The 14,600-nt window shown below is 42.6% G+C and overlaps 1 protein-coding gene across 3 annotated transcripts in view; it reads right to left on the bottom strand.

Moving 5' to 3' along the window:
- Window positions 1-2,527, bottom strand: part of CAPS2 (calcyphosine 2) — an 825,864-nt gene extending 823,337 nt beyond the window's left edge. For 2 of the 3 annotated variants that reach the window (XM_085653845.1, XM_085653844.1), the window contains exon 1: window positions 2,261-2,398. The gene's annotated coding sequence lies outside the window, so the exon portion shown is untranslated. Of the gene's footprint in view, window positions 1-2,260 lie in introns of all 3 variants that reach the window. The other variant, XM_085653843.1, reaches the window with a different exon arrangement.
- Between the last annotated feature and the right edge of the window lie 12,073 nt (window positions 2,528-14,600).

Raw genomic sequence — 14,600 nt, 5'->3', positions numbered from 1 at the left:
CTGTACACCAACACTTGGGTGAGAATCAAACTGGCAGGGGACACGCTCACACACAAGCTACCAACTGACCGAGGCCTAAAGGAGGGCTGCGTTGTAGCACCAACACTCTCCAACCTTTACACGGCAGACCTGGGGAAAGCCCTACAAGGAGCAAGTTTGGTAACCCCGAAAATCGGACAGCAACGACTACACATGCTACAGTATGCTGATGATCTGGTGGTTCTCGACCACACCAGAGTAGGTTTGCAAAGAGGTTTGAATGCATTAAACACCTACAGCCAGGAAAACTAGCTTGTGGCTAATCCCGGCAAAACAAGTCATCGTATTTGGTAAATATGTGAAGAAAGCATGCTTAAAGTAGAGACTGGGCAGTAATAACATAGCAACAGAAAGAGCCTACCACTACCTAGGCGCGTGGCTCAATGATAAAGGAAAGGCAAACTTGCACCAGGCTTAGACCAGGTTAAGATACAAGCCAAAATATAGGCCACCACCTATGCACTGTGCAAGCTACAAGGTAAATTATACAGCCCTACCACGGAACCTATAATGAGAGTAACAAATCTGCTTGCTGTCGCTGGGTATGCAGCACACGCATTCCCAGGCAAGATGGAAAAGATGATGGAACAAGCCCAGTCCAAGCATTATAAAAGGCTTTTCGGGCTCCCTAAATACACACGAAACGCCTTGATCCGGCTTGAGTTGCACAACACAAATACGAATGCTGGAGCACCCTGGTAATATTATGGTTCAAGACAGTAAAAGCCCAGAAAGGATCCCTTAAGGAGGAATTGAGAACCATATTTGAAGGGAAACAGAACCCATGGCAGAAGTACTGTCTGGAGACAGTGGCTGAGTTGGGCTTAACCACAGCGTCCTGGTCCCACGAGGAACTAAATTATCCAGCAATAAAGAGAGCGTTAAATAACCAAATCACCCAGATATCAAGGAATGAAGACATAGCCAGACTCAAGGACATCAGAGGGTTGGTCAGCCCAACGAAAGCAAGAGTCATACAAAATTCAGCCATACATGAACGACCCCCTAGGAAGGCAGTGCTTGAGAGAAATTCAATGGGCGCGCCTAGTGCCTCTCCCAATGAAGGAACAGAAAGAACCCAGGCTGGAAATCGCTGAGTAATATAACCAGATGCAGGCTGTGCAACTACAGTGCAGAATCATTGCTACACCCATTATGTTGCTGCCCTGCCCTACTTCAACACAGCCGAAAATTGTTAAAACCAATGATTTTAAGGCATAGGCTCAGAAAATGCCTTGACACAGTGGCCCTGCTCCAGTCCTGCACAGGGCCCTCAGACCTGGCTAAATTTGGTAAATTCATGAGCTTGGCAGGAAGGGTGACAATTAAAAACAGCACAGATAAAATTTTTGCAGTTGCAACTGTTGCGACTCCTGTTGATTATTGAGCGTACGTTTCCGATGTAAAATAGCCCCTCAGGTCTTTTAAAGAAAGGGCTTGTGAATGCTACATCAGTAGACAACAGCATGAGAAGTGAGGCCAACACTACACAAGGTGGAGACAAAGTCAACTTTATGTTCATCTTATGGAATTAATAACAATTGTTTCTCGGACTAAAACACTATCAAGCCAAACCTTAAAAAAAATAAACAAACGCTAATGCTTATTGTTCTTGTTGAACTTTTCAGCTTACTGTATAAAACTCTCAGAATTGCCTACTAATGTTGCAAGATTCTCCTCAGATATTTGGGAGGGTGATCTGACTGAAGTCAAAGGGCGAGGCTTGTTGTGGTTCGGAGAGGAGTATTTACTGGAAGGAAGAAGATGAACCCAAGGTGGATTGTACCGTGCAAATAAGGGCGAGCAGAGGCGGATGCTGACCTGTATGGATGCTTTCAGAGTTGAATTGCTAAGGTAAACTAGACGCTGGCCCCTCTACCCTCCACTTGGACGATATATTGTGTGCAGTGCCACCCTCCTCCCGATCATCTTCACTTTCCAAATCCGTAACAGTACTTCCGAGACTTGAAATTATGACATTGCCAGCAAATCGCTTTAGACCTCAAAAAAACGTTCAGCTTAAGCCTTCATAGACACTTAACAGCATCCTCTTGCAAATAGCTCTAATGTCACCCTCCTTGAAGTCCCCAGGGCGCACTGTTATCGGTCTGTTTAAACTTGAAATGTGTGTGACCTACGGCAGTTTGTAATTAAACTGGAGAGCACGAAATTACACTCCCTCCCTCCCTGTCTCCTGCCCTCCTCCCGTCGCTAAGTGTACCTCATTAGAAGCAGAGAGGGTTGTAGTGGAGCGTAGGGCGCCGGTCCACGTCCTGGGACTGCACGCACACTGGAGCAGGGCTCCCGTTTCCCTGCACAGCAGCAGCATCAGGTGGATGCACCGGAAGGAAACACCTGTTGCCAGGGTTTCAGCAACAGCTGAGCGGCGGCCGCTGGTGCTCCCGCCCCGCCTTGGAGCGAGAACACTGGGGAGGAACCCCCGTGTCTGTGCACGAGCGGAGGCAACAGAAACGTCCCTGCCGTCGTCACCGCTCGACACACCCACTCCGTTTAAATATTAAAAAGAAAACAGCAGACAAGTTCAAGTAATGAAAACAGAAACGACGACACTTTTTTTTATAAGAGACGTAATGATCGAAACATGACATTAGCCTTAAAAGTGAGAAGTTAATCAAGAATGAACAACAGACGAGGGACGCATAAATGTTCTTTGCAGTTTGGTCAACCGTAAACAGTAAACAAGCATTGGCAACACTAACATTGATGGCATTTTTTCTTAATAAAAGGGACGTGCCTCCTCACTGATTTGCGAGTTTTTGTGCGTGATTGTGAAGATGGGTAAGTAGGTGAATGTGAGAATGAATCAACACATGGATTGATTGAGTGAGTCGTTGGGTGAATGAAGTGACTAAGAGCATGAATAGTTCAAGGCAAAGTTAGTGCATGGGTGAATGAATGGGTCAGTGGATGATGGATGCAGGCAGGTCATATCAATCTTAAGTGTAGTGGTCTTGCTCCAGCGAAAAGGGATATTTACATATCCTCCCTGCATCACAGACCCATAATCACACTAACTCATTCATACACGCATTCATTGGTGGGGCCCATAACACCAACACTCATACGATTTTCACTCGAGTCTGCACCACGGAGGAAAGAAGCGCTGGACATGTGGGGGTACCTTATTACCTATAGAAAGAAAAGTTATTTACATTATAATACACAAATACCCTTAGTATCGATAGACTCCTAACCTTAACATCAAGGTACTCCACCACTTGGTTGATGGACCAATTAGTTGGACTGGTTGATGGTGATTTAGAACCAGCTAAAACACATTTAAAGCCTCAGAACCTTTAATCAATACCCTTTAAAGAATCACAAACTCATTTTCAGTTAATAAATGTTTAGTTTATCTAATTAAATTCACCTTCATTAGCATAATCAGCATTTAATCAATCGGAATTTTCAATAAACATTGGCACAAATCAGCATGACAATTATATTTACCTAATTTCTGATACTGGTGACCATTTCCCCAAAACCTGTCAGCCCTGCATAAATCAAATCCCTTCTGGTATGATCATCCAATCAAATGCAGGCTTAGGACCCAATGTAGTCCGGAAAAGTTATTTTCGCTCGGCACGACACAGTCCCAAAGATATCCAAAGGACCAGACAATCGTGCAAGCAAATCGATCAACGGAGATTCGGATCACACTTCTGGAATGCACTAGACTATACCCTCTTCTACTAACCCCCTTTTATAATACATTTTAGGGTAACATGCAACATTTGCTGAATTTGGAATGACTCTGATTGGCTAAGCTACTAAAATTTGCAATATGGGACGTGGTTCTCAGAGTTCCTTGGTTCTCATGGAACCGAAGATGTCATCCTGTGGTTTGGACAGTTCTCATGTGAAAGGGTCCGAAGTATCAATATGCAGGCCTCTAAGGACAGGTTGCCATTGTCTTTTCTGTCATTCACACTAGTTGAGTTTTGGCAGTCCTCCACGTTCCTATCCTTGAAGAGGAACACTGTGCCCTGGTCGGAGGACGCCTGGAGATCTTCAGAGCCATTCGAGTCTGCGCATTTGACATCGCGCTCACACGACGTTGGCCACTTCCGAACTCCATTTGGAATATCATGGCCTAGTAGGCACAAAGGCCAACTTAAGCAAAACAAACATAAAAAGTAATTAATATACGGAAATGAAGATTCAAATGTTTCAACCCACATTAATCCCATTCTAGATTAGTATTGTCCTAGCTTATAGCAACATTTAAAGCAATAATACTCACCATTCCGCAATACCAGGAACGCAAACCGTTACAAGGCAACATATATCATGCAAATCTCTATCAGAACGCATTCTACAGTTAACATGCGTACCTCAGTTAATCATTAGCATTATTTGCCATGCAATTCGCATTTAGTCCCTCGTGTAATTCGTGTTTATTAAGGTGCAGGGTTGATTAATGTTAACACACAAAACAGTTAATACAAATTAATATTTAGAAAAGTTACGTAATTAGTATTTTATCATGTAAAATAGAGAAGGTATACAAAATGTGTTTTACCTGCTCCACCAATCCCCCCTTTGGAGATTTTTAATATCACCACAACTCCCTCTAAATTTTAGTTAAAATTTTATGGAAATGAATTCTCAGTTCTCTTACATTTTGTTACGTTACATCATTGTTTCTCCCATCTCATCCTCTCTTGTTTTCTTATACATATTATCTTTCCATTCTTCCAGTTCTATATCTCCCATCTCTCTTTCCTCTGTTTCCTTCTCTCTTTTCTTGGCCACCTCTCTTTTTATTTTATTTTGCAACTTTCTTCTTTTTATACAGACACACCCTAATCTCAAAATTGATACTAGTATTACCACACAAGTCACTGGAATTAAAATCTTACCTACTAATGAACTACCTAGTTTTATTAAGAAGCTTTTTAGAGTGGAAAACCCTTTACCAATCTTTTCCCAAACACTTTCAACCTCCAATGGAACAATTTCCTCATGCAAGTCTGTTATATTCTTAATATATTTCTTTAAATCTTGACTCTCGTCAGGAATATAAGTACAACAATGTTGCACTTTCAGCATTCCACAGACTCCTCCCTCTTTTGCCAAAATAATATCAAGGGCAAGTCGATTTTGCATAACCATGGCTCTCATGGCTACTATTTCGGTATTTGCCAGTAAGAACCCTCCAGCAGTGCTTGTCGATAAGCGATCCACTACTGTAGACAATTTTCTAATTTAATGTGCATTCAGAGATATTCCAACGGCTGGTATCAGTGCTCCAAAAATATCCCCTACAATTTGTGACCAAGTTTCCCTCCTTCTACGTGTTAGTTGTCTACCTATCTCATGCGCACCATCCTTTCCCCTTCCCACATGAAATATCTTTGGGAAGACCAGGCCTAGGTAACATGTGTCATACCAATGGTCCGGCAACCGATAATAAGCTTTGTTCCCGCAGACAAAATATAATCCAGGGAATACCAGATTGTTTCCTCCTTTAAATCCCCATCCTCCTATGATTCTATATGTATCATGGCATTCGCTCGCACCTATAAAATAATTATCATACACAGTTTCATTTCTTCAGATACACAATTTCCCTCTCTGAGGCCAATCTAAAGCCATAGTCGGACTGGTTTCTCCCTTTAAATGTTTTTCTTTTTCTGCGTACCAAACTGTCTTCTCTCCTTTTCCCTCAGGTATCTTTCTTTGCATCTTAATTCTCCTCTCTTCCACCATGTCCAAGAAGGTGTTTTCTTCTTTCTTCAGACTACAAGTAAGATTATTCATAAACACTGCTTCTAAAGTCAATTCTCTAGTTTCTAAGAAATATTCACCTAAAACGTTACCAGGTTTTATCCTATTCAATTCAGGAACTACAGGTACTTGTGAGAAAATGTTATCTACATCAGATAAATAGTATTCTAATTTCCCTGTTTTGTAAAACAAAATTGCTAACACACTACATGTTATTCCATAGGTCACAGGAAGGTGGTGATATGAAACACCTTCAGACACCGATGCAGGTAATTGCATGCAAACACAACAATCTCTAACATCCATAGTTTTACATATTCATACAATAATTTTGAAAAAACATTATTAGAAAAATCTGTTATAGACCTATACTTATGCAGATCAGTTCTGTCTAACAATCTAGTTACATGAGTATCATGAATCTTTTCTATATTAGTCTTGTCCTCCGTATGACCCTCTCCTGTTTCGAACGTTACTTTAAATGAAATTATTAAAGCCAATACACTCCACAGAAGCATTAGTAATCCTGTACAACAACAACACACCTTGCACCATCTTCGAAGGAACACACATGTAGATTTTCTACCTTCTGTGTTTGCCATTTCGGAAATGATCAGTGTCTTTTGACTTAGCCTCTTCTACTCACAACTAACTTTTGTCTAAACCCAAGGCTCTAAGCGCGTACTTGGTTCTTTTCGGTTATATGTCTTATCCAATAATTCAATCTCTCTGCAACTTCTTCTTGTCGCTTCAGTCTGGCATTTGATCATATTTTACCTTGTTTTCACAATCTTGGTTCAGAATTTCCTGAACATCTGTCTCTTCTCTAATATCAGACAACATAACTCTCAGGATTTCCGAATCTTCTTCCTCTTCAACCACTTCCGGTATAGTCACACCTAGACTTTCATGGCTGTCTGCTTCCTGTTGTACTTCAGGAAGTGCCACATATGTCCATTCCGGTGACTTATACTTCTGGTTGGGTCTCTTAATTAGTTTTTCTTTCTTCAATTGTGTCGGATCAAAGTCTTCGGATTTTTCTTGACTAGACACCTAATTTACTTGTTCTGCTTTAGATGACTTCACTTGTGTCAATCGATACCTCAGTCTTTTTATTTTGTTTGGCCAAATTTCCTCTTTCTCTGGCCTTTTCAACTTATTTCCCTTTTCACCTCGCTCGGTTTTCCAAGCTCTCTTTCTCAAGACTCGTCCTTCTTGTACTTCTCCTTCACTTTCCTCGGATTCGGTCTCAGTGTGACTTTTACCTTCTTTCGATTTTTCTTCCACAACATTCTGTTCCCTATCTACAGTTGTCCCTCCTCGTGTTTCGTCCATGCAATCTTCCTGCTGACTAACTGTCTCTTCTTCTACCTGGATGTGTGTTTTCCCTATACCTCCTCGGGGTTCTTCCGCAACAATCTTACCCTCTATCTCTCTGTATCTAATTCCTCACCTTCTACTTCTATGACCTCAGGTGGAATTTCTCTGGTACTTGCATGTGGAGCATCTTTATCAAGAATTTCCTTGACAGTCTCTTCAATATTTTCTTTTACGTTTTCCCGAACTCTCACCTGTTCAGTATCTGACTCCAAGCTAGTATCAGAAATCTCCAATCGTCTTCTTAATGGCAAATTCTCTGGTTCTGTAAATTGACTTGGTTCCAACTCTCCCTTTCTCGGAGTCGGTCTTGCTCTTGTTTCTTCTGAGTCTGACTCAGAACTGGTATCGGATTCTTCCAAATATTCTTCTTCAGGTCTATTCACTGGACTAGGGATTCGAAGGGTATGACTCGCAAGAATCCAATTCTTTAACCTGGTACATTTCACATCCATCGTCGTGGTCAAAATCACTTGACGTGGTTTTCCCCACCGTGGGACCAGAAAATTTCTTCTTCTATGCACTTTGATTCTCACCCAGTCTCCTGGACTTAAATCATGAGCTGGCTTCTTTTAAAGGGTGGTTGCATTCGATCCAACCTGATGAAACACAGAATGAACGGAATCAGCCAACCCCTTGCAATAATCCAACACAAAGACATCAGATATAGGCAGTAGTTTGTTGACAGGAATGAAAACATGTCTCATCGCTCTACCCATAACAATTTCATGGGGACTCAGTCCAGTATTTCTATCAGGAATAGATCTAATAGTCATGAGCACTAGAGGCAAGACATCAGGCCATTTTAAACCTGTGGCCAAACACATTTTTCCCAATCTGTTTTTAATGGTGCCATTCACTTGTTCCACTACTCCAGAAGGCTCTGGATGGTAGGCACAATGCAGTTTCTGTTGTACATTCAATGCTTCACAAATCAATTTTATGATTTAATTCTCAAAATGCTTTCCTCTATCTGACTCGATCGTAACTGGGAAACCAAATCTAGGAATAAACTCTCTCAATAGGAGTTTTGCTACTGTAACCCCATCACTCCTTCTGGTTGGATACGCCTCTACCCATCGTGAAAACAGACAAACAATCACTAGTACATATCTTAGCCTGTTACATGGGGGCATTTCAATGAAATCAATCTGCATTCTGGTGAAAGGACCTCCTTCCCGTCCTATCGTTCCCAAACTCACCACTGTTTTTCTTCCGGGGTTGTATTGCTAACATATGAGACACCTTTGACAAAGGCTCTCAGCTACAAGCCGAAACTTGGCATTATACCATGTCTGTTTGAAAAGTCTGATCATAGCATCTCTTCCCACATGTGCCTGTCCATGGTACATCCGTGCCATGGTAGAGACCATGCTATCAGGCATGACTGGTCTTCCATCCTGATAAACCCAAACCCGGTCTGCCTCTTGAGCTGCGCATCCTGATTTTATCCACTGTTTCTTTTCCTCATCTCCTGCCTCTTCCTGTAACTGCCTCGCCTCTTCCCACGTATTCACTGTGTTAGTAAAAAGTAAGGGACATGAGTTAATTTCCTTTCCCGGTTTCGACTAACCGAATTCTGGTTGCGCGCACAGTATTGCGCTATGTCATTTGCGAAGTCATTTCCCGCAGATACGTAATCAAAATTTTTCGAATGGGCAGCGCATTTTACTACTGCCAATTGCTTAGGCAGCTGTATCGCCTCAAGCAACTTCCCAACCACTTCCGCATTCCTTATAGGAGTGCCACTCGATGTCAAGAACCCTCTTTGGGACCATATCTGCCCAAAGTCATGTACCACTCCGAAGCCATACTGACTATCAGTCATTACAGTGACTCTCAGATTCTTTCCCAGCTTACATGCTCTAGTTAACAGAAATAGTTCAGCAACCTGAGCTGACCTCACTCCTTTCAGACAAGACGCCTCCAATACAGCCGCTACAGTACACACTGCGTATGCTGCACTCAAAATTCCTTCTTCGGTTCTCGAACATGACCCATCCACAAACATCACATAGTCACTTTCTTTCAGCGGCACATCTTTTATGTCAGGACGCGGCTTGGTGCAAAAGTCAAGCACTTCCAAACAATCATGATCTACGTCATCCTTCACTTCCACATTTACAGCATCAGGCAACAACGTTGAGGGGTTTACATTGAGACACCTCACAAGGCTCACATTCGTTGCACCCAAAATGACTTTCTCATACTTAGTTAGACGACTATGCGTCATAAATTGGGTGCGGCTCCTTGTTAAAAGGATCGCCACATCATGAGGTACAAACACTCTCACAGAATATCCCATCACAATTCCTTCACTCTGTTCCAAGCTCCTACAGGTAGCAGCCACTGCTTTCAAACAACCAGGCAATGCCACAGCTACAGGATCTAGTATAGCCGAACAATATGCAATTGGTCGTCTCAATTTTCCATGCTTCTGTACTAACACAGAAAGTGCACATCCATCTCTCTCACTGCAATAGAGCTCAAACTCTTTTTCATAGTCAGGCATTCCAAGAGCTGGGGCTTCACACAAGCTGTATCTTAATTGTTTAAAAGCCTTCAATTCTTCCTTGTTCAATTCAAGGGGGTCTTTCATATCACTCTTCGTTAACCAAAGGTTTTGCAATCAGTGAAAAGTTGCTGATCCACTGACGGCAGTATCCAACCATTCCAAGAAACATTCTCACTTCTCTTTGAGTCATTGGTGCTCTCATTCCCTTTATTATTCTGATCCTGTCTGCAGTCACTTTTCTCAAACCTTTCTCAATTTTATGGCCTAAATATTGTACTTCCTTTTTGCAAAATTTTAATTTCGATGGGGATACTTTAAGTCCTCCATCCGCCAAATGTTTCAGTAACGCAACGGTATCTACCACACAGGCTTCTCGGGTTCTCGATGCCACTAGTAGGTCATCGATGTACTGGACTAGTACTGAACTTTCGGGCATTTTTAAATCTTCCAGGGATTTCTTTAGAATCTGATTAAATATCGATGGACTTTCTGTATACCCCTGTGGGATTCGGCACCATGCCAAGGTACGTTCGCCGAACCGGAACGCAAAAATCTGTAGGCTGTCTGGGTGCAATGGGATGGAAAAGAAAGCACGACACAGGTCAATGACTGTGTACCATTCTGCACCATGAGGAATCTGATATAGTATCACTGAAGGGTTTGGTACAATGGGACAACAGGATACAACAATTTTGATCACTTTTCTCAGGTCTTGTACTATTCTGAAAGTTCCATTAGGTTTTTTCTGACCCATGATTGGTGAATTACATGGACTACTCATTATCTCTCTCAAAATACCTTGTTTGATCATTTTGTCTATTATAGGAGTGACTCCTGCAATTATTTCTCGTGTCAATTAATATTGGAGAATATTCGGGTAGCTTATTCCTTCCTTTAGAGTTATCTTCACAGGGTCTACCCTTTTCATTAAACCCATATCTTCTCCTGTGAAATCCCACACCACAGGTCTCACTGTTTTCTTCAATTCCTGAGGCAATTCTTCTGGGTCAAATACAACAAATGCCTCAGTAACTTCGGGTTCCATATTGGCCATGGTCATTTTATATAGTACATCCTCATCAGGAGTTTCAAAAGCTATGCCATCCGGAGTACAGAAAATCGTGCAATTCATTTTACACAACAAATCCCTCCCTAACAAATTTACAGGGCTGGTATCGCACACTAAGAAACGGTGCATGTCAGAGAATTTCCCTATTTTAACTTCAGTAAGATACGCTTTTATCTGTCTATTTGAGACTCCAACTACTTGGATTGTGTCATCCGAGAGAGGAAGATTTTTGACGTCAGCTGATCTAACAGTTGAACGAGTAGCACCAGTATCTACTAGGAAAGTAATATTTTCATCATTTACCTTTCCGTCCACAAAAGGGCCTGTCTGGTCTACCTCTAGAGTTGCGCCAAGTACGCACTCTTCTTCCTCTCCTCGGCACCGTCAATAACTCTCTTCTGACTCACTCTCATCATGTTGCAGCCAATACTGCGAAACAGCACTAGCGCACGGTAGCTTTGTTACCTGTTCCTTGGTATAGAATCCTGTCTCATTAATGTATCTCTGAGGGTTCACGCTCGGTGGAGAAGGTGGCTTTGGCACCTGACACTGTTGGGCAACAACCTGCTGCTGTGGTTGACAACTCACCTCATTCTGTGGATTCAATGATGCATTATCGCCATTAGCACTTGGGGGCAATTTACACTCGGATTTCCAATGCCCTACCTTTCCGCAGTTATGACATGGCCACTTCTTTTTGGCTTCGTCTAAACTAATCTGTCCCTTTCCTTTTCCAGTATTAGGTTTTGTCTCACATGGCCCATGCCATTTGCTTGTTCAATCAGTTGGGCTTCCTGTCTTTCCGCTACCTTAACCTGAGCCTACATGGCCTTCTCTTTTAGCTTGCGTTGCTTTGCTTCAATTTCGTCAATAAAATATTTCGCATGTCTCAGTACTTCATCTATCTTTTTATTTTGCCAATCTACTGTATGCTGTTTAATCATTTCGCTTACCTCAGGTCTCAACCCATACACAAATCGATATACAAAATGACTTAAATCCTTCTCACTCAATTTCTCATCACCACTGTATTGCTTAAAAGCCAATAGCAATCTCTCATAATAGGCATATACAGATTCTTTTACTTCCTGGTGAGTTCTATCAATTTTCACCCAATCAGTTTCTTTCGGAGGCACTTTATTTTTCAAAAAAGTAATTACCTGCTCATACTTTCTCATTACTTCTGGATCAGGGGGACCTGTTTTAGGATCCCTAGGATACTCTTGAGTGGGCCAACCGACTGTAATTTTACATTCCGCCCATAGATCTGCTTGCACAATTATATCGAACAGACCGTTCAAATCTATCCACAGTACTTTTGATAATTTGACAAATCTTTCTACTCGTCAATACCACTCCACCGGCTTCTCCCTTAGCCGGGGAAAATCATTTGTAACTGATAAAATGTCCTGTCTAGTCCACGGAACATGCACATAACCCCCTCCTGGGATCTCCCTCATGGGACAATCTGTTACCACTGTCTTACTGGGAACGCTGAAAAGGTCTTATCTGTTGCCTCATCTCTTTTTCGAAACCACCCGCTTTTCCATCTATCTACATCACCCCATTTCCTTAGTAAGGCAATCAGTTCTTTAATTTGTGTTAACCTTCCTGCAGTATTTACATTTTTGAGATCCTTTTCAGAGAAATCTACTCTATATGGTTTCTGTAGTGTTCTTATTTTTTCAAAATCAATACCCATTTCGCTTGCTGTCTCTTCCAGTTTCTCATGCAAACTTTGAGAAGTTGGCCTGATATATGATGTCACTAGTTATAGTGTACACCTTGTATCAGTCCAAGCAACCCTTATGGTGATTGGTTGTAAAGTCAACCTTATAGACCAGCTATCCTAGTGGTAGCATGGACAAGAGCAGTCTTAGGCTAAACTCTGTATGGCATGTGAAGCCAGCTGTTATACCATTTGCAATCCCTTGAATACCAAATGAAAGGACACCACAACAGATATATATAAAAATAGGATGTATTTATTCTAGTCAAAATACCCTCAGCACTCATTATGAGATTCGAGGTAAGTACAACACAGTCTTATTTAAGCATACATAAGTCACACAGGTAAGTAATACAGTTAGGCCCTAGGGGCCACGCAAACCTTATACTAAGTAAGTGGTATAAGGACCACTGTCATGAACACAGGTTAGGCCTAGGCCTAGGGAATCGCTGGGGCTACACTATACTACCAGTTGCTAGGCAGTGGGAGGCCCACGGGATTCAGGTGCAGAGTGGAAACACTCACGCCTAATGCGTTAAAGTCGATAGAAATAGTGATGTTTAGAAATAAAGAGTTTTAGGACACTTCAGAAAGAGCTAGGAGTTAGAGACTTGGGCCCACATGCATCAAAGCAAAAACCGGTCGCAAACGGGCAGATTCTCAGAATCTGCCCCTTTGCGACCGGTATTTTTGCATTTGGGATGCATCATCCCAAATGCAAAAATCGCAATTTAAGTAATCTCTAAATTGCGATTACTTAAATTGCGATTGCATTTAAGGAATCTCAAATTGAGATTCCTTAAATGCAATGCATTAAAGTAAAAATATTAGCGATTTCGCTAATAGGGGGAGCAATTTACCATGAAGTTGAACTTCATGGTAATTTGCTAAAACTTTGAAAAATGCACTAAAGTGCATTTTTCAAAGTTCCATTTCACACATGCAAGATGTACTCATATGAAGATTTCAGGGGTGCAACAGGGTGTCCTTTTGACACCCTGCCACCCTTGAAATTGCATGAGCAATTTGCGATTCTCTAATTGAGAATCGCAAATTGAGAAAGTCTTCCCATTCATTCCTATGGGCCTCTAGGCCCATAGGTATAAATGGGGAGGTATTCCTTAATTGCGACTCGCAATTTGCGAGTCGCAATTAAGGAATGTTTAGAAATCTCTATTTTGTAAGCGATTTCTACATGCATAGCCTTTTGCTATTCCTTATTAGCGAATCCTTATTTTTCGGTAATAAGGAATTGCAAATGGCATTGTTGATGCATGTGCCAGTTGGAAACTAGACACTAGGATAGTCAATACCCTTGTGAGCACCGGAGTACTCAGTTTACCTAGCCCACGGGCTGCGGGTGCATAGGTGTAAACTTGCGTCGGGTTTCGTCGTTGACTCCTATGGATGCCTGGAGAAAAGGTGCTGACAGGCAGTCAGTGAAGAGAGTCCGGTGGATTCCAAGGTTGGAATCAAGAAGGAGGGTACCTGCAAGCAGAAGGGACAGAGTCTAGGTCACCAGCCTGGAGCCGGGAAGGAACCAGGAAGGAACCAGGCGATGTTGTGAAGATGCAGGTGAAGAGGTGAAGCTTGTCGCAGTAGCCACGGGTACCAGGAGGCGTCGAGGATGACCAGAACCAGGAGGCAAGGTGTCCCACGAGGGCTCTTGCTGTTGGCGGCGTCGTTGTTGAGTTCGGACCCAACAAGCCTTGGCAAGCGCAACCCACGCAGGATGAAGGATTCGCTTCTGTTGCAGACCAGGAAGGCCTGAGGTGCTTCTCTTTCACAGGGAAGCAAGGGCCAGTCTGGAGGAGCCAAACCAGCAGTGGAAAGTCAAGGGTTCGTCGTCACTGAGGTTACTAGCCAACGGGCAAGCAACCGGACAGACGCGTCAAGCAGGAAAATGCAGAAGGGCCCCACGCAGAACTCGTGGAGTGTGGAGCGCTGATCTTCGGTGCAGATGGTGCTCGTGGTTGGGGCTTCTCAATCCCCAGAGCACAACTTCAAGGATGCCTCAGAAGCTGCGCTGGAAGCTAGTAGCCAATTTTCCCAGGTAGCCGGTCCCACATCTCTCGTCGCCTCCACGGATCTCAGCTTGGCTGTGGATGTGGATCAGGGTC

The sequence above is a fragment of the Triturus cristatus genome, chromosome 4_1 (genome assembly GCF_964204655.1).
Source record: "Triturus cristatus chromosome 4_1, aTriCri1.1, whole genome shotgun sequence".
Taxonomy (NCBI): domain Eukaryota; kingdom Metazoa; phylum Chordata; class Amphibia; order Caudata; family Salamandridae; genus Triturus; species Triturus cristatus.
This window is presented reverse-complemented; position numbering and strand designations above follow the sequence as displayed.